Below are 24,717 nucleotides of genomic sequence, written 5' to 3'. Positions count from 1 at the left end.
CTCGAGCAGTGGTACAGTGTAGGCTGTATTCCTTCCGCGCGCGTATTTCAGTCGATATCTCTTAGGTGCCCGTCGGTCTTCGGGCGTGACCGTGATAGGTCCTGATCGTCGAGTTTAATCTAGGATTCGGATATTCCGGAGCCGTTACCCAGTCTAGGTTCCCCAAGTGTGTGTGTGTGTTTGACGAGGTCTTAAAAGTTTGCGGTGGTGGGGCGCGTTGTTTGAGCGGTTCGGTACGAGGGGTGTTTGCTCCGTGCTGGTGCGCTTCCCTTCCCTACTATTTCGCGGCGATTTTGGTTCTACGTTCTTCTACCGAAAGGGGCCCCTTTTTGCCCGGGTTCCATCGCCAGAATCCTGGGTTCGGGGCGGTTTTTGATTCGACCCTGAGGTCGAGAAATCCCCTCTCGTTTATTGATCTTTATCCTTTTCTACCCTAGTGTCGAGCTTGGTTCAGCGGACACTGATCATCGCGTCCACGTAGGGCTTTGATCCGGGGAACGGGAAAGACTTTGCTCCTCCCCTTCATACCACCCCCCGCCCTCTAGTATTTGACTACCTCCATGGTTAAGCCTGCTGAGCGGTCCCGCCGACTTCGTTGAGATCCTGTATAGTGGGCACCGAGCTTCAACGTGGTTTTTGATCCAGATCGGGCGTCTCGATAGGTGCCTCCGACTTTATCGAAATTGCTGTACAATATCAATTTCATCGTGGTCCTTGTCTCGGCCGGTTACTCTGGGAAATTCCATTGTTCCTCTCCCCTCCTATAGCTTGTCGCGCCTATGACCTATGTGCCATCCTAAATTCCGTGTCGTAGTTTGCGGTCGCGTACACGTCGGTGTCCGCGGTTCTATTGCCCCCTTCTCTCCGTTCCTGTATTCACGAGTTGCGTGTTGCTTGATCTCGGCGTTACTGCGATGCGTCGGTGAGTCTACCTGGTTCTCTGTTATCCCCCTTCCCCCTCGTGCCGGTTCGGGTTAGGGCGTTTGCCTCTTCCCCTGTTTTCAACTGTTGCCCGGTGGGATCAAACGCGAAATTAGGTTTATTTATTGTTTGAGATACGACTGTTGATTCTTGAATGTTGGGCTTGCCGCTTAGCGGGGTGTTGCCTTTGTGGTGATTGACCAGGTCACCGTGGGTCTGGGTTTAGTAGGACCCTAGTTTAATTTTAGGTCTGTTTTCGTAGTTTTCTGGTGATGACCCGACAGGTCACTGGTGTTGATGGTTGATCGCCGTGGTGACCCATCCTGGCCCCTTACGAGTGCCCCGTGTCTGAGTTCGCCGCTGGTCCGCCGGAGGGGGGGGGGCGGGGTCGGGGCGAGTGGTGATTTCGTTGGCGCCAAGCGCCCTTTGTGCCGTTCTGCGTGATTATGTCCTCCCGTATGACGAGGAGGGTGTTTCCTCGGAGGGCCACCGCTGCTGCGTTGGTGTTGCCTGCGTGCGCTCTGGTGTATTTCCTTCTTCCTTTAGCCCTGTAACTCTGGGGTGGAGAGGGGGGTAGGCGTGTGGGTGGAGGTGCCCAGGCTGGTCAATCATTGTTTTGCACGTTTAGATGTGAGTGATCTATCGCGCAATGGGTAGTGGGCGGGTCTGTTGAATATTTTGTGTGTGCGTGTGTGTGTGTGTGTGTGTGTGTGTGTGTGTGTGTGTGTGTGTCACAATCGAGCTGCCGTAGATCCGCCAGGGCGATCGTAGGGCCTAGGAATCTGATTCGGTCGCACGGAGCCACCCTCCATGGCTCAATCTGTTCAGGGTGGTTGAACACGTTGCTCCAATTTTGGGCGAGCGGTCAACTGTTCTTGACACCGTGTGTGTCTGTTGTGTGTTTCCGTGTGCCCGGGTCCCCCTATGTTTCGGGGGGGGGGGGGGGGGTCGTCGCTTGAGACTGGCGTTGTGTCCGCCGTTGGTGGCACGGGGGGCGGAGCTTGGTTGTCCTTGCTTCTGCTTCCTGTCTGTGTTGGGTGATAGGAAGAGGTAGTTGGTGTTTGGGTCTGTCGACCGTCGGTTGGCGTCTATCCTTGTTCTGTTGCCATTGTTCTGGCGGCGTGCTTGCGTCAGTGGTTTATCTCGATGGTTCGTGCACGATTCCATCGGGCGATTCGCGCATTTCCTCTTTTGGTCGCACGATTTATTTTCCTAATTTGAGTTGTTTTATTTTCTTAGTTTTGCTTGTTCGCCCGCTGTCTTCTCGCAATTTTTCCGCGAGAGAGAAGCATCGCCACTCCTTGGCACTTTGTTCCGGACAGGGGCCCCTGACTCGCCCCTCTCAGTGGGCATCTGCGGGGGTATCGCCATCCGCACAAACGAAGCAGAGAATGATCACGCGCAGCTGTCCGACGGTCTCGTTGTTGGTCGTGGATCGGCGGGCGCGATATCTCTAGCCCTCCTAGTGACTTTGTGTGTGTGTACATATGAGTCTAGACACGACGGACGATGTTCTCCCTTTCGTTGGCTTTGTTTAACCTAAGCCAGTTTCTTCTCCAGACAGAAGGTGCACGTCTCCGAGGGTGCTTTCCGGATCTTCTGGAAGTTCAGGCTCGTATGTCCCGGTAGTTGGTTTGTTTGCAGCCTAGTTCTTCCTGCCACTTCCTCTTCGAGGCTGCCGCCTTCCATTTCCTCACGTTGTCCTTGAACGTGGCCTCGGCAAGCGGTGTCTCCGGATCCGTGTCCGTCGGCATTTCTTCTGAGCCGAGGTTTGCCAGTTCGTCGGCCATCTTGTTCTCCTGTATTCCTTAGTGTCCGGGTACCCATACCAGCCTTACCCCGTTTCCCAGGTCGGTTAACGCGTTTAGCCTGTCCCTACACATGCTAACCAGCCTGGATTTCGAATCGGCCTTAAGTAGTGCCTTCAGGGCCGCCTGATTGTCGCTGCATATTACTATGGACTTGCCTCTGGTCTCCAGCTCGGTCAGTCTGGCGGCGCACTCCATTATGCCGCATATCTCTCCTTGGAAAACTGTGGCCTATTCGCCCAGCCTCATGACGGCAAAGCTCGCTGCGTCCAGGGTGCTGGTCCATGTGGCTCCTGTGAGCCCGTTCTTTCTCGACCTGTCCGAGTAAAACACCATGTCTCGGTTCCTGTCGTACGGTCTGTTGTCTCCTTCCAAGGCTTCCCTGCCCGGTATGTCCATCTTGTAGCGTTTGTTGAATGAAAACTCAACTACGTTCAGGTCCTGGGGCATACCGAACAGTGTCCTGGTGGTGTCGTTCCCCACGTAGTCCGTGATTCCGTTGTGGTGTAGTCTTACATTATAGGGTGTCTCGTTATTGTCCATCTCGGTCCAGTGTCCCCAGCTTTTTAGCCGATGCGCTGTGTTCAGCGCCACTTCTTTGATTTTTAGATCCTGTGAGAACCTCCATTGCCCTTCACCCGTGTGGTTCTGAAGGCTCCCAGGACTCGTCGCAGGGCTCCCCCCTGTAACGAGTCCAGTTTGTTTTTGATCGTGGTCATGTCCGTTGTGGTCCACCAGACTACCGCCCCGAAAGTGATCCTTGGTACTATGACGGCCTCATAGATCCACTTCACCACCATCGGGCTGAGTCTCCACGTTGATCTAACCACTCTACACAGCATATTCATGTTATTTCTGGCTTTTTCTAGATGCCTCGTGATGTGTATGGTCCATTTTAGCGTGTCCGTGAAGGTGACCCCTAGGTACTTTACCTCCCTGGGGAATACAAGGGCTTGTTCCTTGTATTTGATGTCCCTTATCGTGCGCCTGTGCGTTCTTCTTGTGAGCAGCATCATCTTCATTTTTGTCGGGTTTACCGACAGCACGTTCTCGTCGCACCAGGCTTCCACTGCCTGCAGCGCTTTCCGAGCCGCTGTCTTGTCTGCTTTCAGTGTCCCGTCCTCGCCTATGGCTAGGAACGTGACGTCGTCCGCGTATGCCAACGCCTTCACCCCGCTTTCCTCCAACCTGGAGATCAGGCTGTCGACCGCCATACACCACATTAGTGGTGACAGGATTCCCCCGGGGGCAACCTCTGTTTACCGTGCCTGCCTCTGTTGTGGAGCTCTTGCTGGCTAGCAGCGTTCTCGACGTCAGCATGCGGATTATCCGTCTCTGTAGGGACTCCTCTACTTTGAAGCGTCGCATGGTTCCCTGTATTACTCTGGTGGGTGTCATGTTGAAGGCCCCCTCGATGTCCATGAAGCCTGCTATCGCTAATTTTCTTGACTCTCCGGTGTGCGAGCCAGGGCTCCTATTTTATTAGTTGAGGCAGAGTCGCCGTCGCCGCCTGACAGTGGTGCAGGTTGATCTGCGCCACTTTCAGTGCCATGACCTGAAAGGAGACGAGTAGGCCTCCCGTTAGTGTTAATACGTCTGAGATGTACTTATCTTTTGCGTGTACCTACGTCGTTCCGTGTGCGGTTTGGCTTCTTCCCTCCCAGTCCTTTCTTCCTACTTTCGTCTCCTGGTTCCCCCCTCCCTTTAACGGCGGTATCTCTCCCTATTTTGGTTGTGGTAAATTTGTTTCCTGTTCCCTGCCCCCTCCCTTTTTATCTTTTTCTCTTATCGTTGTTACCACCCAATCTCTTGTACTACAGAGCTTATCTAACCTTATCCCGTCTCCTCCCGAATCTGCTTTGCCCTCCTAGAAGGATTTTTGTGAGTTTCGTTTCTCCCTTTTCTTTTTCGTGGTAGGTGGAGGAAAGGGGGTCCGGGTGAGTCAGATGTCTTAGGCGCGTTGGTATAAATTGATTTATTTGGTCGCATGGTTACGGTGAATGATCTTGACATAACTCAAACCTAACCCATAACTAACTCAAATTTAAAATCAAAACAAGAATTTAATAATATTTTTGCGAATTTCTCGGAAACGGAGCCCGAGCGGCCATAACACGTGTAGGGAAAATTTGTTCAGAATGATGATGTTGACAACATATTTTAAGCACTTTATTATTGTATGCACAATTACCAATTATTTCTAATTTCCGCGATGCTTAATCATAGTAAACAAAACTCGAAATGATAGAAATTAATCTCTGTTACTTAAATTATATGATTTCTCTACTGTCGTTTGTAGAAAATAAGGAACCCGGATGCTCAGCGGAGCGCAAGGGGGCTACTTTGCCCGCATTGGGTCTCACCGCTTGAGTCCCGTTCGTTTACATTGTATTCGTCGATGTTGTCGCGTCGGACAATGTGAGCAAAATAGCCCCCTTGCCACGTTTAGTGTTCGGGTTCTTCGTTTTCTGTAAACGACAGCACAAACTTTATTTCATATTGGAAATTAGGAGTCGGTGATGATAGATTTTTTCTCTATACAGGGTGGGACAATAATTTTGACCACCTGGAATATCTCCGTTATTCTTAGAGATGTGAAGAAACTTTATTTATAGAAGTTATACGGCACTGTGGGGGCCATAACGTGACGGTAAAATAAATTTTTGTGGGTGAGGGTGTTTCGCAGATTTCAAGATTACCTCTATTTTTTTAAATGGTATGCTATACTTTTTATCCCTGGTAGAATTGTAGATGTTTAAACAATTTCAACGTCATATAGAAAAAGGTCATTCATCATTAAATAATGGTGTAAAAAGGCGACCCTTGTGCAGGGCGTTCTACCGAAACATAAAATACCTGTATTTTCGGTAGTATCTTCGTAGGTAACCCTTGTAGAAACCGAAATACGAAGGTACCGCTATATTTACGTATATTTACTGGTAATGTTTTCGGTTTTCCTATTTTATTACAATTTTCAAGATATTTGTAAGCAGACATTTAAAACCGGTACTATTTTGGGCTGTACTACTTTCGAATGGCCCCATTGGTCGATCGGCACGAGGTTTGAGGGGAGGGGGTTTGTGGACCCTAATCTGAAATTGTTGCTTCGGGAATTTATTAGTTTCCGAGATGTTAATAAAAAACTTTTAATATTTTTGTTGACTTATTTCGGCAGAACGCATTCCACTTTCCAATTTGTTCCGGATATTAGTATTGGTTGGGGCTAGAGCAGTAAGGGGGGTGCGTGGAGATTTGAACCAGAAACTAGCGGATGCGATCCATCCGATTATACAGGGTGGATACCTATTACTCTACTGATAGTCAATACTCCAAGGGGTGATTCTACAGGCCAAAATAAGACGAAAATATAGAATACAATTTTTTAATACAGGGTTTCGTTTTCGAGAAAATTGGCTTTGAATTTTAGCTAAATGCGAATGTCTTTTAGACACCTGAAGGGCACACGGAGATAAGGGGGGCGCATCCAGCTGTCTGTAGAACAGGTTGGTGAGGGGGGGGGGGCAGGAGGGACCCCCGTTAGGGCTATGTGTATGCAGTCCAGAAATATATGTTGTAAAAAATTTAACAATAATTTTTTTTTAATAATTCGGAAACTAATAAATACCCGATGCGATGTACTATTCTATATAAGAGTACACCCACGCCCCCCACTGATTTGCAACTGGTCTGCACAGTTCCCACTACTGCCTACGCACGTGATTGGTTGTAGCGCTTTCTCTGTCAGTTTTCTACCAATCAACAGCTTCCTCAGAGTTATCGTTGCGCGGAACGAGTCTACTCTTAAGTGGAATTCAGTATATAATTTCAGATATAGGGTCCACACCCCCTCCCCTTAAACCTCGTGTCGATCGGCCACTGGGCCCATTCCGAAGAATATCCCTATTTTGTTGCCGGTATTATGTTAACAAAATTATATCGGTACCGATATAGTACTGAAATCGCTGAAATACCGAAACCAAAGAAATGATACAGTATTTCCTCGTTAGCGGCTCGCTGGTCGGGACCGGCGTCGAGCCCGTATCGTGAACAGAGCCCTAATTCCGAGTGTTCGTTTCTCGCTTCTTTCTGGCCGGAGGGGGGAGCGAGATGGAACACTGCGTGCGCGGCGAGCGTGCGCGATGGTCGCAAGCGCTTACCGTGAGCGCGAAAACCGCTTCGCAAAATCTTAATGCAGGCCCGGCTCACGGTAAGCGCTTGCGACCATCGCGTACGCCCGTCGCGCATGCAAAGGACAGAGTGTCAGGCACCCGAAAGACGGAGCTCTGCCTTTATGTCAGAAAGGTATAGCAGGGAGGTTCAGCGATAAAGTGGAGATGGAATATAAACAAATGAAAATTTGTTCTCGAGATCGGTGACAAGAGCGTGGTACCTCGCCAGTCTGATGATCAAGCATTTCGTGCATACTAGCAGGAGAGAAAGATTGTTTAAATTTATTAATTTATTAAGTATTTACATAGGCAGTACTGAATTTATTACTTTAGTCTATTAATAAGTTATTATTTGTTTATTATTAGATTATTAATTTTTAAAGTAGCTCTATCAGTGCCTCCGACATAAGTTAGTGTCGAGAGATTATTCTCCAGGAGTTGAAAACGTTTATGATACCGGTTTCGGTTCTTGAAACAGTTATGAAGAACCGATATTCTGAATAACTGTTATAAGGAACCGAAATTTCCAAATATATAGATTTCGGTTACGGTTCTACAGAACCGATATTATATCGGTTACTAGCAAAATATACCCGCGCTTCACTTCGGGCCTAAGAGATATTAAGGACTCCATGAAAACAAATTTCACCCCTTTTCACCATCCCCTTAGAGGTTGATTAGAGCAAAATCCTGAAATTGTTTTTTAGACATTTGTGTGGGTAAGCTTTGTACGCAGAAACCAAGTTGATATCTAATCGGGCCTAAGAGATATTGAGAAGTCTGTAAAAACACATTTTACCCGTTTTCACCCCCTTGAGGACGGATTTCCATACATCCTTTCTTAGTGGGCACCTACGTCATGAAAACTATGTACCTTCCAAATTTCACGTTCCTAGATTAAACGGTTTGAGCTGGGCGTTGATGAGTCAGTCACTCACAAGGAGAGTATTTTAGGTGTCCGCCTCCGATCATTTTGATTTTTGGATATGTTATAGAGGACCGAAAAATAAGAAATACGTGTTTTTTATTTTTCCCCGTTTTCATATTTGGGGGGGGGGGGGGGTGAAAACTGCGTTCAAAGTTAGGGTTGAAAAATCATTTTTGTGGATTTATGAAAATCTGACGAGTCAGTCATATTTCGCATTCAAAGACACAAAATTCGTCCATTGACACTATTCCCCTATCTCTAATAGTTCTCGAGATATTCCACAAAAATGATTTTTCAACCCTAACTTTGAACGCAGTTTTCACCCCCCAAATATGAAAACGGGGAAAATAAAAAAACACGTATTTCTTATTTTTCGGTCCTCTATAACATATCCAAAAATCAAAATGATCGGAGGCGGACACCTAAAATACTCTCCTTGTCAGTCAGTCAGGACTTCTTCTTTAATGTACGGTAAAGGATCCAATTACTGTGCCCTGTTGCAGGACTTACGGAGTTTTCGCTAGTAAAAATAACTTTAGTAATGAAATTGACTTGTCTTAAGAATTTGAAAAAAATATCACATCTTCTTTGGATATTATTAAACATAAAAAAAAGTTCTGGAGTCAGTTACTGTGTGCCTATAATCTCCAAAGATCAGTTAATGTGCCTCGGTTACTGTGTTCTCTCCCTGAATACTGTGCTGCAATTACTGTGCTTCCTCCCTGAATACTGTGCTGCAAGTACTGTTATTTCCCTGAATACTGTGCACAATGAAAATGTAATAGTTAACATACTTTAATAAATTTTAGTAGCAATAATATTAATTATAACTTTTAAGAAATAAATGTGAACGAACGAGTTAATTATAATTTAATTAATATTTGATTGAAACAAAAAATTATCAGTTACAAAATTTTGGTGTCAATTTTTCTCCGTTTTTTGGAAGGAGCATTTTTACTTTTATTACTTTCCGCTTTTTCTTTCATTTGTTGCTCTTTTAATTTTTTTGCGATCCTTTCCCTCATCTTTTTACCTTTTTATCTTCATTTTTTCAAGTTGAATATCTTTTTTTAATGCTTTCTGGTTTTCCAAATTTCTTTTCTTATCTTCTTTTTCTTGTAAATATTACAATCCATGTTCTGAGATAATAAGAGAAGGTATTCTGTCTTTCATTTTTCTTTTTTTTTTTACTGACGACGTATTTTCTATAGACCAAAAAAGGCACTTCTTGAACACAGGTGGAACTTAATCAAGCAATGTACTTGAGGTACTTGCAGATTCATTTTCTGTTTCCACATTACTTTTCATAATACAGTCTTCTGTTTGAATTGCACATTGCACATCTGAAGTGACTTGGCTCTCACTTAACAGTTCCTTAATAATATTTTGATCACTAGGCTCAGTCTTTTTTATTTCATAACTTATACCTAATGATAAATTATATATCTCTATACTCAGATTATCACAGCGCCATCCTCATTAATGAAGAAATCATAATTTATGTTTGCATTAGAACTAGAATTTAGTACGTTGCATTCATTCTTGTTGTCTAAAACTATCACCTACAAAAAATATTACAGAATAGGTAAATTGACTTCCAATAAAATGATACAAAACACAAATTACAATTATAAATGTAAATATATTTTATAAAAATTGTATATAAAGAAAATGTAAAAAATTATAAATAATACTTTTTTTAAATACAAAAATAGTTTTAAAAAAGTAAGGTAATTATGCAGAACAAGTGTTTCCTCACCGATTTTGACAACCTTGAAATATGTTGTCGGGGACATGATTCTGATCAACTTTTTCCTACACATGTTACCGCCGCTGGACCTTCGTTTCCAAGATATTCGCGAAAAACTGCTGCTACTACTACTACAATGTATTCTGCCGTATACGTACTTACAGTACGCGTCCGTGGCAGAGTATGCGCCATCATGGGATAAATCAAATGATGAAGCTGCCCTTCGGTTCTGAGATATTTGCAAAAAACTCTTTCGACTTATTCCGACGCAGCGCATTTCACTTTCCAACTTGTTCCGGGTTTTATAAATCGGAACTGGGGGTAAAACAGTTGTAAGAAAAAACTCGCGGACACAAGTCTCTGAGAACCAAAATCCTTTATTCCTTTTCGCCAGACGTGTGCACGTGCCCCCTCTTTTTCGTTCTACTCGACGCTCTCCTCCTCGACGCTTGCGCCCTCTCGTCCCCCATACAGTTATCCGACGCTCACGCCATCTCATTCCTCACACCGGGTATTAGGATTGGTTGGGGCTAGAGCAGTGCGGGGGGCGCGCGCCCGCTCGCTTGAAGCCATTACTCGAAACCCTTTTGAGATCCAAATTGTCGAACACTTCTTTCAAATCATTTTGTTGACGATCTTCATTTGCTTGCCTTGTCCAAGCGGCTTTCATTGGAGGGAACATACTTTGATCCATTGGCTGAATAATATGTGTGGAGTTTGGATGCAGGGCAATGACTTCAGTTTGATTTGCAGCACAAAATTTGGCCAAAGGTTGTGTAAGATGTGAAACATGACCATCGACATATAAAATCACGGGTAAAGCTGTATTTGTTCTGATGATCCAGGGGTAGATACATTAATAACATATTCGTAAAAGCTTTTTCCTTGCATCTAGCCATTGTCTGATGTGCCATAGCTCCAGTCACATAGAATTTTGTCATACATTTCTTTTGTTATGCGTTTATAAGAGAACATAACAAGAGGAGGTGCTAGTTGCCCCGCTGCATTTCCAGTTACCAACACTGTCAAGGCTTCTTTTTCGTTATTATTTATAAGAGAATAGATATTTTTACTTCCTTTTTTGTTAACACTTTATCAGACTTAGGATTCAACGGTAAAGAAGTTTTATCAGTATTGAATATTCTAGATGAGTCAATATCCAGCAAACATTTTTCCTTTAAGCGAGCTTCTACAGTAGAGAACCATTCTTTTTAAAGCATCTTCAGATACTGCAGCTCTAGCCTGAGTTAAGTTCTCAGTCATTCGGGTACACACATCCTTGTGTCGCTCCAGAAAACCTCAATACCAGCTTTTACCAGGACCATTTTCACTGAATGCAGTTTTGATTCCCATTTCCTTCACTGCAATGCCAACACTATTTAATAATTACATTTTAGTCACTGGATGACCTCAGCTAGTGGAATTCAAAAATTCATTCTACAAGTAGTGATTCTTGAACAGGGGGCAGAATGGAAACAGGCCCAGGTTTCTTATTTTTTATAAACATGGTTTACTGTGCTATGCAATGTTGATCGTGTAATTTCATATTTTATGCTTGCAGCATTTCTTGTCATTCCGCCTTCAACAGCATTCAACGCTAAATCAATATATTCTGTGCTGTACAGCAGCCTACGTTTTTTATTAGGTACAATCATTTTTCAGTTAAATTTGTCTGTAATAAAAATAAAATATCATAATAAGTCACTTAAAAGTTCAGATTAGAGATGACCACTTTAATAAATTGTTCATATTTATCGTACTTTTCTTTCAAAATATAACCGGAGGTACCTTAGAGATTAGGAATACTTAACACGCGCGGTAGTGTAAGCGACACAGTAACTAACGCAACGTGCGAAAACTAGTCCAGTTATTGTGCACAGTAAATAACGCTACTTCCAAATTCGTTTCAGTTACTGAATTTGTTGAAAATAAATACAGAAATTCAAATAGATAATCGCTGCTTTGTTTTTCCGTAATCTAAATATGTTTTATTAATATAATTAACGCTGTGAATCTTACCTAGAACGATTTATTTTACTGAATATTGACCTTCATTCGTCCAGTATTTTCTTAAGCTTTTTCATAAGTTTTACAGAAAATTTGCGAATTCATTCAAAAAGTAAAATAACTTTTTTAGTATTTTAAGAACTTCTGTGTGTGTTACATGTTTAATTTTAATAAATAAATAATTAACTGAATTTAAATAAACAAATTTAATATCTTCTATTCGATACATATAAAGTTATTTATGCTTAATAATAACCTAGAGGCACAGTACCTGGGTACCCCACTGTAATTGGCTCCTCTACCCAATATAGATGTAAAAATTCCAAAGTAACTGGGATAAGCGATTGGGCTACGAAAGCTCTTGATTCCGTACGCAGTGGCCTCAATACCTTGGTCCCGTCGATTTTTCGCCCGCGAGTACGCTTGCGACGCTTGTGTGGCCGCCCCGCGGTCGAGGTGCGAACCGCGCTCTTGTCTGACGCAATAACGTACATAACCTATATATACATTATATTATATATGGTTTTTTGGTGAAGGGGAGGGAGTTTTTTTAAAAAGATTTCTTAGCGAGCACCTAGGGGCCAAGAGGAACCTATCTACCAAATTTCATGGTCATTGGATCAGTGGTTCTGGAGAAATCGAGATTATCAGTGGTATTTGATTTGAATTTGATATATATATACATATATATATATAGATAACGGTTCTAGAACGGTTATTTTTCGGTTTTAAAACGGTTCTGGAATCGGTATATTTCAGTTCGTAAATTGATTCTCACATTGTTCCTGCGAAATTGTTATATATTTTAACTTTCGGATGGCTGTGTATGGATTTATTTTGTTAACTCGATTTGAATGTAAACGCAGTGGCGGATTTAAGGAAAAAGGCCCAGGTAGCAAACGCTCTGGGACACCCTGTATACATAACGGAGTCAAAACTAAATTTACGCGCGTGCAGTATGGAAATTATAGGAAACAAACCAAAGTATAGTGTTTGGATAAAATCATAATATTTTTTTAAGGTGGGTACCTGGAAGCCCATTCGGCAACTGCTCAACGGCCGCTCCGCGCCCTTTGAATCAGCCACTGTGTAGACGTTTATTCTTGCTTTAGCCATCATTTTAGCGTATCTGCGAGTCCTACGGAAGGCTCCACTGTGAGAGGACCAGGGTCCCCGGAGAACATTTTGTTACTGCGATTTTCTTGGATGTTTCGTGGAGGGGGAACACCTACAGGGTGTGGTGGTAATGCGTGCATGTGGCAAAGCCAGCGCCAAGCCAAGCCAAGTGGCCGCGAAGCCAACCACGTCCAACCAGCGTCGACAATCTATTTCTCGGCGAAAAATTTCTCAAGAAAATCGCCGTAACAAAATGTTATCCGGGGACCATGCAGAGGACCATCACACGGCAAATAAATACATTTCCGCAATACAACGAAGTTTGAATTTGTATGACAAAAAAAAAGGATTATGCTGTTTCATAATTATTTAAAAATTCAGTTCAGATTTCATGTGAAGAAACGAATTTTAGAAACCATTATTAATATTTTTGTTTATAACTTTTATCTAATTGTTTAAACTTTTTTGATACATATAATTAAAAGAAGTAATATTTATCTTGAAACTTTTTTTCTATCGCTTACAGATTGCGAGTTACAAAATAAAATCGAAAAATAGCCGAATCTTCAGGGGTTAATTTCACCTCCTTAGATTGATTTTGGGCAGTAAACAAAAATTGCGTTCTAATCAGGAGGAAATCCCCTACATGTCTCCAACGTTGCAGAATTTTTGAATTTCCGAATTTAAGACCAAAGATGGTTTAATAATTTATAATGAATAAATTATAATAATTACATGCAAATGTATACTAACATACCGGTATTCTATACAATAAGACGCTTAATCCTATATAAAGGGGCCTCCAGACGCTGATACATGTTGCGGTGAAACATTTAGTTCGGGAGCCAGCGACACTTTTTGATGTCTCATTTGTTTAAAGTTTATCTTTTTTCTACTATATTTGTGCTACATGTGCACAAAAGGATCTCCTGCCATCACGATAGTGGAACAACAGCAGCTTGTCAGTTATGTAAGAAAATATTGTGCAAAATGTTTACATGTTTAAATTTGAAAATTTTTGTACTAATGATAGACACCATAAAACACCGAAAAATGCCACTCGTATAAACATGTTAAAAAAACGAAATCGATTGACTAAAATGTTTAAAGCTGAATTTTTTTTTTGGTGGTAGTTTATACCACAAAACGGAAGAAAAACGATTGCTGTCAGTCCTATCATGGGACAAAAGTCTTGGCAGGAGTTACCAAAGGTGCAACGCCATGCGCCGCGCTAAGTTGCATCTCCAGGACGAGTGCAATTCAGCGTTAATTTTCTCCGCTGCGGTCATATATTCAAAGCTGATTTTTTCGTACTAATTGTTTACATTAACAAGTGTAAGAAAAAAATCGGGTAGGTTGTGTCGGGGACGCAACCCGCAGTTTTTTGGCGTGAATACTCGGATATTGAAGAAGTAAGTTTGATATTAACATTCAACGATAATTTTTGGCCGATCGACACGAGGTTTGAGGGGAGGTTGGGGAGGGGGTATGGACCCTAAATCTAAAATTGTAGCTTCGGTTATTTATTAGTTTCCGAAATATTAATAAAACATTATTGTTAATTTTTGTTTACAAATTAATTTTTTGAACGCGTACACTTAGCCCTAACGGGGCGCAATCCTGCCTCCCCAATTTGTTCTACGGACTTAATTTGGACGCGTTCCCTTTATCTCCGCGTGCCCCTCAGGCGCCTAAAAGGCACGCATACTTAGCTGAAATTCAAAGCCAATTTTCTCGAAAACGAAGCGCGATATTAAAAAATTGGATTCTATATTTTCGTCTTATTTTTCCCCATAGAATCACCCCCTATAGTATTGCCTGTCAATAGAGTAATAGAGTTTCTGGTTCAAATCTCCAAACTCACATTGTTTCGCTACCATGATTTACGAGCCCCCGCGCTAATATACCCCAAACAGTACTTATATCCAGAACAAGTTGAAAAGTGGAATGCGTTATGTCGGAATAAGTTAACAGACATATTAAAAGTTTTTTTTATTAATATCTCTGAAACTAATAAATTCCCGAAGCAACAATTTTAGATTTAGGGTGGTCCACACACCCTCCTCACCCTTGCCGTCAAACCTCATGTCGATCGGCCATTGGGGCCATTCGGACCTATAGCCGATAATTTTATTGATCAATGCTAGTTTTAATCCCGTGATATCAGTGAAGAATGCCGAAATGTATCACACCGATGAATGTTATTTTTACTCAGAAACTAATCGATTTTTCGGGCGAAAACGCGTGCACCATAACCACGGCCTTCCTCCCTAAGCGCGGGAGGCGAGTGGTGCGGGCCGAACGCAGTTGATGCTTTGTCTCGTTCTGTCTTTCGGGCGCGCGATATTCCGTCCTTTTTGTGCGCAACGGAGTATTAGGCGTTCTAGGCAGGGGGTGGGCACTCCACTCCTCCGAGTGCAGGATTAGACGCCGATGACGCCATCTAGCGTAGTGGCAGAAGAGACCTTCCTATTGGTTTCTTCATTTTATTAAGTTCTTTAATTACGTATCAATACATTATCTGAATATTATCTGCATCATCTGAACGGCCATCTATTATCTTATCTTGGGGTTCTGCGACTACGCTAGATGGCGCCATCGGCGTCTATCCTTCTGCACTGGGAGAAGGAGTGGAGTGTCCACTACCTGCCTCAAATGCCTGATAATCCGTCGTGTAGGTTACAATTTCATTATCTATTTCTAATTCATAAAACACACTTTTATGAAGCGACATAAAAGTGTGTTTTATAAGAAATAGGAAATGAAATTGTGTTAAAGAATTTTTTTAAATTCAAGACATATAAATGTCAAGATTACAGTGCATCTGTTACATCTCGTACTTCTATAACACGAAACTTCTCTACGCTCCGAACTTCTTTACAATCACTTTTATTGCTGTATACAGTTTAACAGTTTGCTTAAACCCTATAGTGCTAAGTAATTATTTTAATTACTTATATCACAGTTTTTCCATAAAAGGGCGTATTTTTATTTTTGTCCTTGAAGCAAATTTTGATGGCATCGTCTTAGTAATCTTAAATTACATACACCGACTCCGTCAGTGGTACCGCACTTGACAGTGCGGTGCGACGCCGGACTAAATGAAATTGAATCCATTTTACGTTCCGCAGTCGACTCTGTGTCCTTTGCGTACGGTTTTCATACATCACTTCTGTGCTAGTGTAATTGCTACGCAAAGTCGCCTGTTTTTCGGTATAATGCGGCCTCTCAAAATTTTATTTACGTACGCGACTACATCTTGTATATATTTTTTTCACGCATTTTTGGGTGAATGTTTTAAAAATATGGGATTTATGATCGCTACATGTCCAAAAATTAAACCACACGCTGGATCATTCCTTGCAACTTGTTGCCCATTCTTTTGTGGGAGATATTGTTGCTGATAATTCTTCCTAAATATCGTTTTGCAAGTAAATGCCGGTCTGCAAAACATCAAAACATTTCGCACATCCTGCTAATACAGGTAGGCTTTTTAAAATACTTTTAATAATGTCTCCAGAATTGAAAGTTTTATTTTTTTTCTTACTGGTAAGGGGTACTTCGTCCTTATCCTTGTCTTCGTCGCTTTCCTCATCGATTGCCTCATCGTCCACTTCATGTGGTAAATATTCAGTGCCTCTAAGTAGCGTTGTATGTTGCGGCAGAAGAAAGGCTCTGCTATCATCCTCGCAATTGTATCCCGGCGAGTGCTTCGATGTGAAATTTGTTATCACCAACGATCTGAATATGGCCTCGAATTGGTAGCACGTAGGCTTGTTCGACCTGAAATCGTGGCTTCTGACATTGCCAAAAAAATTCTCCACTGGATCTTGATTGACGTTCCTCGTAGCAAAAGTTTGAAAGCCTGTCCCTTCTAATTTCTCCCATAAGAATTGAAAGCCTTCCAAAGTGTTCAACAAATTCTGCAGGCACGGAATGTCTGTTGTAACTTCTACCTTAGTTTTAGAATTAACAAATCTGATGCTTCTCAGTTGTCTCCTTACGTTCGCGAAAAATTCGGCGTTAACACCGCAATTAACACCATTCATCCCATCTTCAATCTCATTCATTAAATGGAGGAAGTACGTCGTATGGATTCCCTCAGCTGACCTCTTCCTGTCTCCAATACCGGTCTTCATCAGTGCACTTCTCCTTGCAAGGAGGTCGACGAAATAAGACATTTTCTTACTGAAAATCTGCATCATATGCTTGACTTTCATTTTGTTGATTAAATCCGAGTAAACATCGACTTCATAAGCTGTAATAACGTGGTTCCACGCTGCAAAATTTTCTATCTGCATCCTTCAAATGTGGTGTATCAAAATCGATTTCTATATCCTTGGTCAAAAAATTGTTTCACATGCACTTCAGCACGAGCGAAGCGGAATAAATTCGACGTCATCGATGAGGATCGTCCAATACCTTCTAATTTCTTTCTGCTTTCGAATTCTGTCCGTGTCTTGTTGCATTGTCTTGATGGCCTTCATATTGGCCACATACTGTGGCTGCTACTATATAACCGGCTTCAGTAACAGCTCGGACAACCTCCTTGATGCCAGGTATTAGTTGCTCGTAAGTTGTTTGTGCAGTACAAAAATTGTATGTGACCGGAATCATCCAACCGGTTTTTATGCCTCGCAGCATGAAGACCAGTGCGTGGTGTGCATAATTTGAGGTACGATTTGTACCCCAATCTTCCAGACCAGGGTTGATTAACTGGTGCTGAGCCACCGGGGGCACCTCCTCCATACCGACCAAACTCTGACAATCCCAGTCGATTCCTCCTTCTTTCCTTCTCTTTTTGACTGCGATCGTCAGAGCCTGAGAGCAGTGATGCCAGAACCGTGGGTTTTCGCCCACCGGCGCTACCCCCACTCTATGACCAAACCAAGCGTACCCCCATTCTACGACTAAGCGTACCCCCTCCTAGCGCCTGTACCGCACCACACAAGCATACCCGTCGCTCTATCCGTGCGCCGTACGTGCTGCCTGGCCGACGCTCTCCGGCGAGAATTCGTTTTACCCACATCGAAGTGCTTGGGTCACAAGTAAAAAGTCCAGAGTTCAAATCCCGGCGCGGATATTCTACTTTTTTTCTTTAATTATTCTCTAATTTCTCTTTCTATATTCTCAGTAGAACAAAAACTTGAAAACTGTTAATTTACAAAGTATTTTCGCAAATGGCTAATACGATGTTGCTGTTCTGCCTTTTTTATACATAAATAGAAATAAATCTTATTTATGTATAATATTAAATCTCTGTTTACGGATAAAAAAGGCAGAAGACCAACATCGTCCATTAGCCAGCTGCGAAAATGCTTTGTAAATTAACAGTTTTCAAGTTTTTGTTATACTGAGAATATAGAAAGATAAATTAGAGAATAATTAAAGAAAAAAAGTAGAATATCCGCACCGGGATTTGAACTCCGGAGTTTTTGCTTGTGACCCAAGCGCTTCGATGTCGGTAAAACGAATTCTCGCCGGAGAGCGCCGGCCAGGCAGCACGTACGGCACACGGATAGAGCGACGGGTATGCTTGCGTGGTGCTGTACAGGCGCTAGGAGGGGGTACGCTTAGTCGTAGAATGGGGGTACGCTTGGTTTGGTCATAGAGTGGGGGTAGCGCCCGTGGGCGAAAACCCACGGTTTTGGCATCATTGCCTGAGAGGTGTGGAGGGGGCCTTTCAGCGTGGCAGCAAGGCGGCGGTGTCGCCGTTGGCTCGCGAGCGACCAGTTAGTCGACCCTGCTCCAGACCAACAAGTTTGTCCTTTTAGGCACAGTATTGCACATTCAGCATTAGCGACATTTCATCCCATATGAGTATGCATACCTTATCCGGTGGATTCATCATGCGGCTGACTGTTTCCTTTAAGCAGTCTTTCATTGTTTTTGTCACACCGAAATCCAAACGAATGTTACTTAATAGTTGGCGAACTCTTCTTGGAGCAGGAAATGGAAGAAAAGGTACGTTTACCAGCATTTCTGAGTATCATGCTGACAAAAAAGTGTCTCTGCAGTGTACTAAGATCTCCTAAGTGTTTGTCGAATTCTACGGCCTTCGCATCGTTGAGAAGCTTCTTCAAACGATCTGCATATCGTAAGATTTTGGTCCTATAATTATCCGTTTCCGTCTTGGCTTGTAATACGTGCTGATACATTTATCGCGTGCTTTCATCTAAATCTTTCCTTTTCTACACTAAGCGTTTACAAGGACCGGATTTTGTGACTTTATGTACATTTTCCTCTTGCGGATATATGCTGCAACTGAGTCCAGGAAGTACATTACCGCTTTCTATCCTGGAAAAGTTACATACGATAGATTTCGGCGTGGTTGAAAAAATGGAATCACTGTGAGGTGGTATGAGGTGAAATAATATCGACTCCGACTTACCAAGCATTCAATTTATTTTTTAATCAAAGAAAAACGACAATGTTACTGGATGATTCGCGTGTAGACGTCAGGGTGTTCACGCAGGAACTGCCTAGATCCAACTGGCTCTCTTCACCGACCGTACCCTTGACCAGGGGTAGAAAAGGTGAAGGAAGGAAATAGAAAAAGAGAAAGACAGAAAACTGAAAAAACTGAGATGAAGATAAAAGAGAAAGCTACTCGAGAAGCGACTTCGCTCGGCTCGCGCGGACCTGGTCGCCACATGTTCTCAACGAACACCAGGCCCAGACGAAACCCTCGGGAAACGAATTGAACAAAGAATAGGAAGGAAGTTGTAAATAGCAAGGGAATTTAGAAAAGTGAAAGTTAGAAACGTACGGAAAGAAAAGTACCGAAGAGAAAGAACGTGGTCACCAAGACGTAACTGCTACAACTGTATTCAGCGACTGCAAGGGAAGAGCTTCGCCTGTAAGAACTAGTGATTTTGGAAACCAATTCCGAAATGTAACCGGTGAAAAACCTGCAGTTGGCGGAGTAATATTGATCCCAGGTGACAAATCTTTCTTCCTCTCCACATCAATTTTCTCATCAACTTCCTCTGACGATGAAGTGCTTTCCTTCTTGTCAGGCAGCAACAAGGAAGGCACTGTTCCTTCCTTCAGCTTTCTCCGTACACTGCATTGATAATCTTGTGGTTGAAAATGTAAATGACAAATTACGTACTGATCATCGTGAACCTGCTTGGAAGTTAAGCCTAGCAATCGCAGATTACGCGTGGCCTCAATCCACTGCGAAGCGATTATTGCAGATTGTGGGAAACGATAGCATTTTACCTTTCGAGTTGATGGAGAATTCAGGACAGCACACTTTCGCTTGTCATTTGAAATCCGTTTCGCATTCACTTTCAACGCACAATACTTACCTTAACACATAATTAAACACAACACAATTAATACAATTTACCGACAAAAATATCTTTGATAATTGCTGACAGTGAGATATAATGGTGGCCACGTGTAGCTGAGTGCAACGAAGACAGCCGCAACCTTTCGCCAGCGGAGTGAAGGGCGTGAGGGAGACGCTGCGCCATCTAGTGTAGAAACAGAATAGGATGAGCTATGTTTCTGAACGGCACCTATATTACTGTCCACCCCCTGCTTCGACGGGCGGAACGAGACGGGGTGTCAGCGTGCCGTCTGTTTCGTACCGCTCCTTGCTCGCAATCAGCCAAATCTAGTTTTTAACGTTTAAATTCTGTACTATTGCGGACCCTCTATACACGCTCACATCGATTACGCACTCGGTCCGAAGGTAATCTCAGGTACGGACATCCTTTGGCTACTCGACGCTATATTTATTGTTTGGATGTTGTTTTTAGTTTTGAAGTTATAAGACGAAACATTATCACCCATTTTCGTCACCCTTTTCGTAACGCTCGACGTTTCGTGCATGCCCTCCAGTACAGAACCGATTTTAAAGACTTAGTCACGTCAAAACGTTTGCTGCCAGTCCTATCGTGTGGCAAAAGGCTTGGCAGGAGCCACCTAAGGTTCTGCTGTTGGCTGAGGGAAAGAACGGTGTAGTGTGGCGAATTGCATAAATTTAACCCGAACATTCAAAAGTGCAATGATTCGGCTAAGCATTTTGTTCCACGATAGGACTGGCAACAAACGTTTTTCTTACGCTTCTTAATGTAAACAATTCGTACAAAAAAATTGAGCTGTAAATATATGACCGCTGCGGAGAACAGTAATGTTGAATTGCACTCGTCCTGAAGATGCAACTTGGCCTGGCGCGACGCGTGGCGTTGCACCATTGGTGACTCCTGCCAAGGCTTTTGTCCTGTGATAGGACTCTCAGCAATCGTATTTCTTCCGTTTTGTGGTATAAACTACCACCAAAAAAATTTAAGCTTTAAACATTTAGTCAAGCGATTTCATTTTTTTTAAACATGTTTATATGAGTGGCAGTAGCATGGCGTTCCGCAACTAAGGTGGCAGGAGATAATTTTTCGGTGTTTTATGGTGTCTATTGTTGGAAAATTACAAAATGATTGCTTAAATGCTAATCTCGAGAATGCGGACTCGGCTGCGGTTGTTTCTCGACTGTGGTCGTCCTGAGCCATCCAGGATACCCTCCTTCACCCTGGCCCCAGTGTCTTCGATCATCTATCAGCGCAACAATTGCCAGATGGCCCTCTCTTATCTCTCCAGCTTCTAACGCGAGACCTTCCTCACGTAAGCTGCCGTACCGCGACTAACACAAGGCGCGGCTCGCCTACACTATTATTAGTACAAAAACATGTAAGGATTTTGCATAATATTTTCTTACATAATTTATACATGCTTCATGATGCAGGTTTCATGAAACTTGCATCTTGCTCACGCACCTAGCTGGTGAGCAAGATGCCAGTTCCACTTTTGATGCTGAAACGCGGAAACCGATTTACAGATGTAGCAACATGTGTCATGAATCCTGTATTATGAAGCATGTATCAACGTTTCATGCAACATATATCAGCGTCTGGAGGACGCATAATAAGATGCTACATATATGTGTAATAAGACGCTTAAATTGGGTGTTCGTTTGTTAGCAAAATCTGCCCAGAGGCTTATTTTCGTACTTCCCGATTGCCTACAAGGTTCATATTCAGCATGAAGTTTCTTCGGCACCCAAATATGTCGTAAATAATCCAAAACCTGGAAAATTCTAGAACAGATAGTAAGTACCTGTGGCTTAAGGGGGTATTACACCCTAGACACTCGTTTTCGAAGGTGATATTTAGAAATTAATTCTGAAAAACTTATCGCACCTACAGGGCAAGAGTTTTGCACACATATTTAATAGTGTTTGAACTATCAACACAAATTTTTGCAATGCATTATATTGAAAATTGTACAAGTTAAATTGTCATGTCATCAAACATCGGGCGCACTAATTGCGGTCGTCCTAGTCATCTGAAACGAATGTACCAAAGATTTTTTCAATCTACATATATGAGTGTAGTTATCGCCCCTAGCAGTCGGAACCAAGTCTGGACATTATTACTGAAATCGCAGCTGTTGAAAAATTGATATTTGATTTTTTCGACTTTTCTTGAACTAAAGGAATGGAGGGGGGGGGGGGTGTTGAAACTATTGATATAATTCTGCTACGAGCTATAGGTACACATTCACTTTGAATGTGTGTCAAATTTTAGCTAAATCGGTTCAGTAGTTTTTGAGAAAAACGTGCGCCCGAGCTAAAAAATTTGTTTTAAGAAAAACGCGTTTAAAGTTTTTCATGCAGTGACGACCTATACGACTGACGTTACGGTAGATAACGACTAATATCTGTAACTTATCCCTAATTTGCTATACCAGGACCGTAGAGGAAACCTTCCTCAGCTTAAAAAAAATCATGTTGGGCAGCTCTCTCTTCTCTGCTGGCAGTCATAATAGCCTCTTTGGATACAAGGGTCGAGGGAATGATTACGTGCCACGTTGCAGCCTTAAGTCCCTATAACTCTGGGAGTTTTACGAATTTGACTTTAATATTTTAAGGACATATTTTCGAAACCCCAAACTACTAGAAACTTAAAAAGAATCGAATTTTTAGGTGTAATACCCCCTCAGAAGAGGTATTATGTACAATGTAGTAGCCGCTACTACATTGTATGTACAGCCGCTACCACATGTATGTACAGTAGCAAACAAAAAAGTTATCACTTTTTCGAACCACCCTACGTCTATTACTTTTTAATATCAACTTAAAATTGCAGTATGTGCGTAATATACATATTCTGAAAGAGAATTAAAAGCTGTATAAAACCCAGTAACAGTTGAATTTATTTAACTAACAAACAAAACCCTACATAACATTAAACAAGACAACACATTTTTAAAGCCAACAAAAAGTTACCACCTTTGAACATTAATAAAAAAAATCTAATATTTTGTGGGAGCGCCTTTTGCTTTTAGGACAACCTCAAAAGTTACTAAACGTGGTAACTTCTTTGTCGGCCCCAAAAATGTGTTACCCCGTTTAATGTCATATAACACTTTTGTTAATTAAATAAATTTAACATTAACTGGGTCTTATGCAGCTTTAAATTCTCCATCAGAATATGCATATTAAACGTACCACAGTCCCAAATGTATAATAAAAATTAATAAAAATAGAACAAATCGAAAAACTGGTAACTTTTATGTCCGCTAGTGTATATAGGCCCGCACGTGGGTCGAGCTCGAGCTTTTGAACTGAAAGACGAAGCGCGTCGACTGTTTCGTCCTCTCTCTCTCGCTCACTCACGAGTTCTCTCACTCTCGACCGAAGGATTCCAACAAGTGGTGGAGATACAATCGCGCGCTCAGCAGTGTCGAAATGCGCCCTTTATTTGAGCTCTCATGGAACCAAACGAAAGACACTCAATATTATTGCACAATATTCAATATTGCACAATACTATTGACCGTCTGTGGATCATATTGGAAGATTGTACAATATATTGTGAGAATCAAAACGGTTTCGATATTTCTTGTGCAATATTAAATATTGCAAAATAATATTTACCGTCTGTGGATCATATTGGAAGATTGTACAATATGTATATTGTGTGAATGAAAACGGTTTGGTATTTATTGTGCAATATGGAATATACACCATCGTCTGTGAGCAGATTTGCGGAATATCAGTCCAGTTTTGACCAGAGTTGCTAGGCAATTCCCTACGCATGAGGAAGAATTGACGTGAGATAGACTTAAGAAGATAGCGTAGATGATTAAGTCGTCGCCTTCTCCAACATATAATTTATATTTTATTTCATTATACAGGGTGTTCCGCGGTAACAGTAAACAGCTGGAAATTTCCTAACGTATTGGAGATTAAAAAAAAATTATTTATAGGTATGCAATTGTATGGTTCGAGGAGGCAAATTTATTAGCGCAGACGAATTTTTTCTTCGATTATTATTTTAAGAGATACGATGGTCCAGTTGGGTTTTTTAACCGCTTCGTTCCCTCAGACGTGTTATGTCGCGACGCAATACCGTTCGTGCGATGCCACAGACGAGTTAACACGCGTCTTCTGTGGCAAGAAAAGTGACCGCGGAGCGAAAACAGAAGACGCGTGTTTACTCGTCTGTGGCATCGCACGAACGGTATTGCGTCGCGACATAACACGTCTGAGGGAACGAAGCGGTTAAATGGGACTATTTTTTTTAGATATCACTTGATAGTGTATTTTAAGACAAATTCAATAACCTATAATGTATACACCTGGTTTCAACTGGCTTTCGAGATATTGCGCTTGCAAATTTACTGATTTTCATTGCAAGAAAACCCGCTCGAATAGGAAGCACAGGGGGTGGTCTTGTTGTTCGAAGATGAGGCCCACCTTCTCTCGGATGGAATACGTCAACGCGTACTGTTGTTTTGAAATTCGGGCGCGTGTTTATACTCGAGAGATAAAGGATTCGTCTTTAATTTGAAGGGAGGACGGCGCAAGCGGAACCACGGAGAGTCAGCGGACTACCCCTTTTTGTTCTGTACGATCGATAATTTATTATTTTTCCAAGAACGTTTCGACAGCATCTGTTTTTCAAATTCTAAAGGCCAATAAAAACGTGGTCACATTGTTCAGTCTGAGTTA

At 42.3% G+C, this 24,717-nt stretch overlaps 1 protein-coding gene across 10 annotated transcripts in view; it reads left to right on the top strand.

Moving 5' to 3' along the window:
- Positions 1-24,717, top strand: part of LOC143371620 (uncharacterized) — a 93,896-nt gene that overhangs the window by 54,828 nt on the left and 14,351 nt on the right. The gene's annotated exons all lie outside the window — the stretch shown is intronic.

This window comes from Andrena cerasifolii, chromosome 7 (genome assembly GCF_050908995.1).
Source record: "Andrena cerasifolii isolate SP2316 chromosome 7, iyAndCera1_principal, whole genome shotgun sequence".
In the NCBI taxonomy this organism is placed as follows: domain Eukaryota; kingdom Metazoa; phylum Arthropoda; class Insecta; order Hymenoptera; family Andrenidae; genus Andrena; species Andrena cerasifolii.
This window is presented reverse-complemented; position numbering and strand designations above follow the sequence as displayed.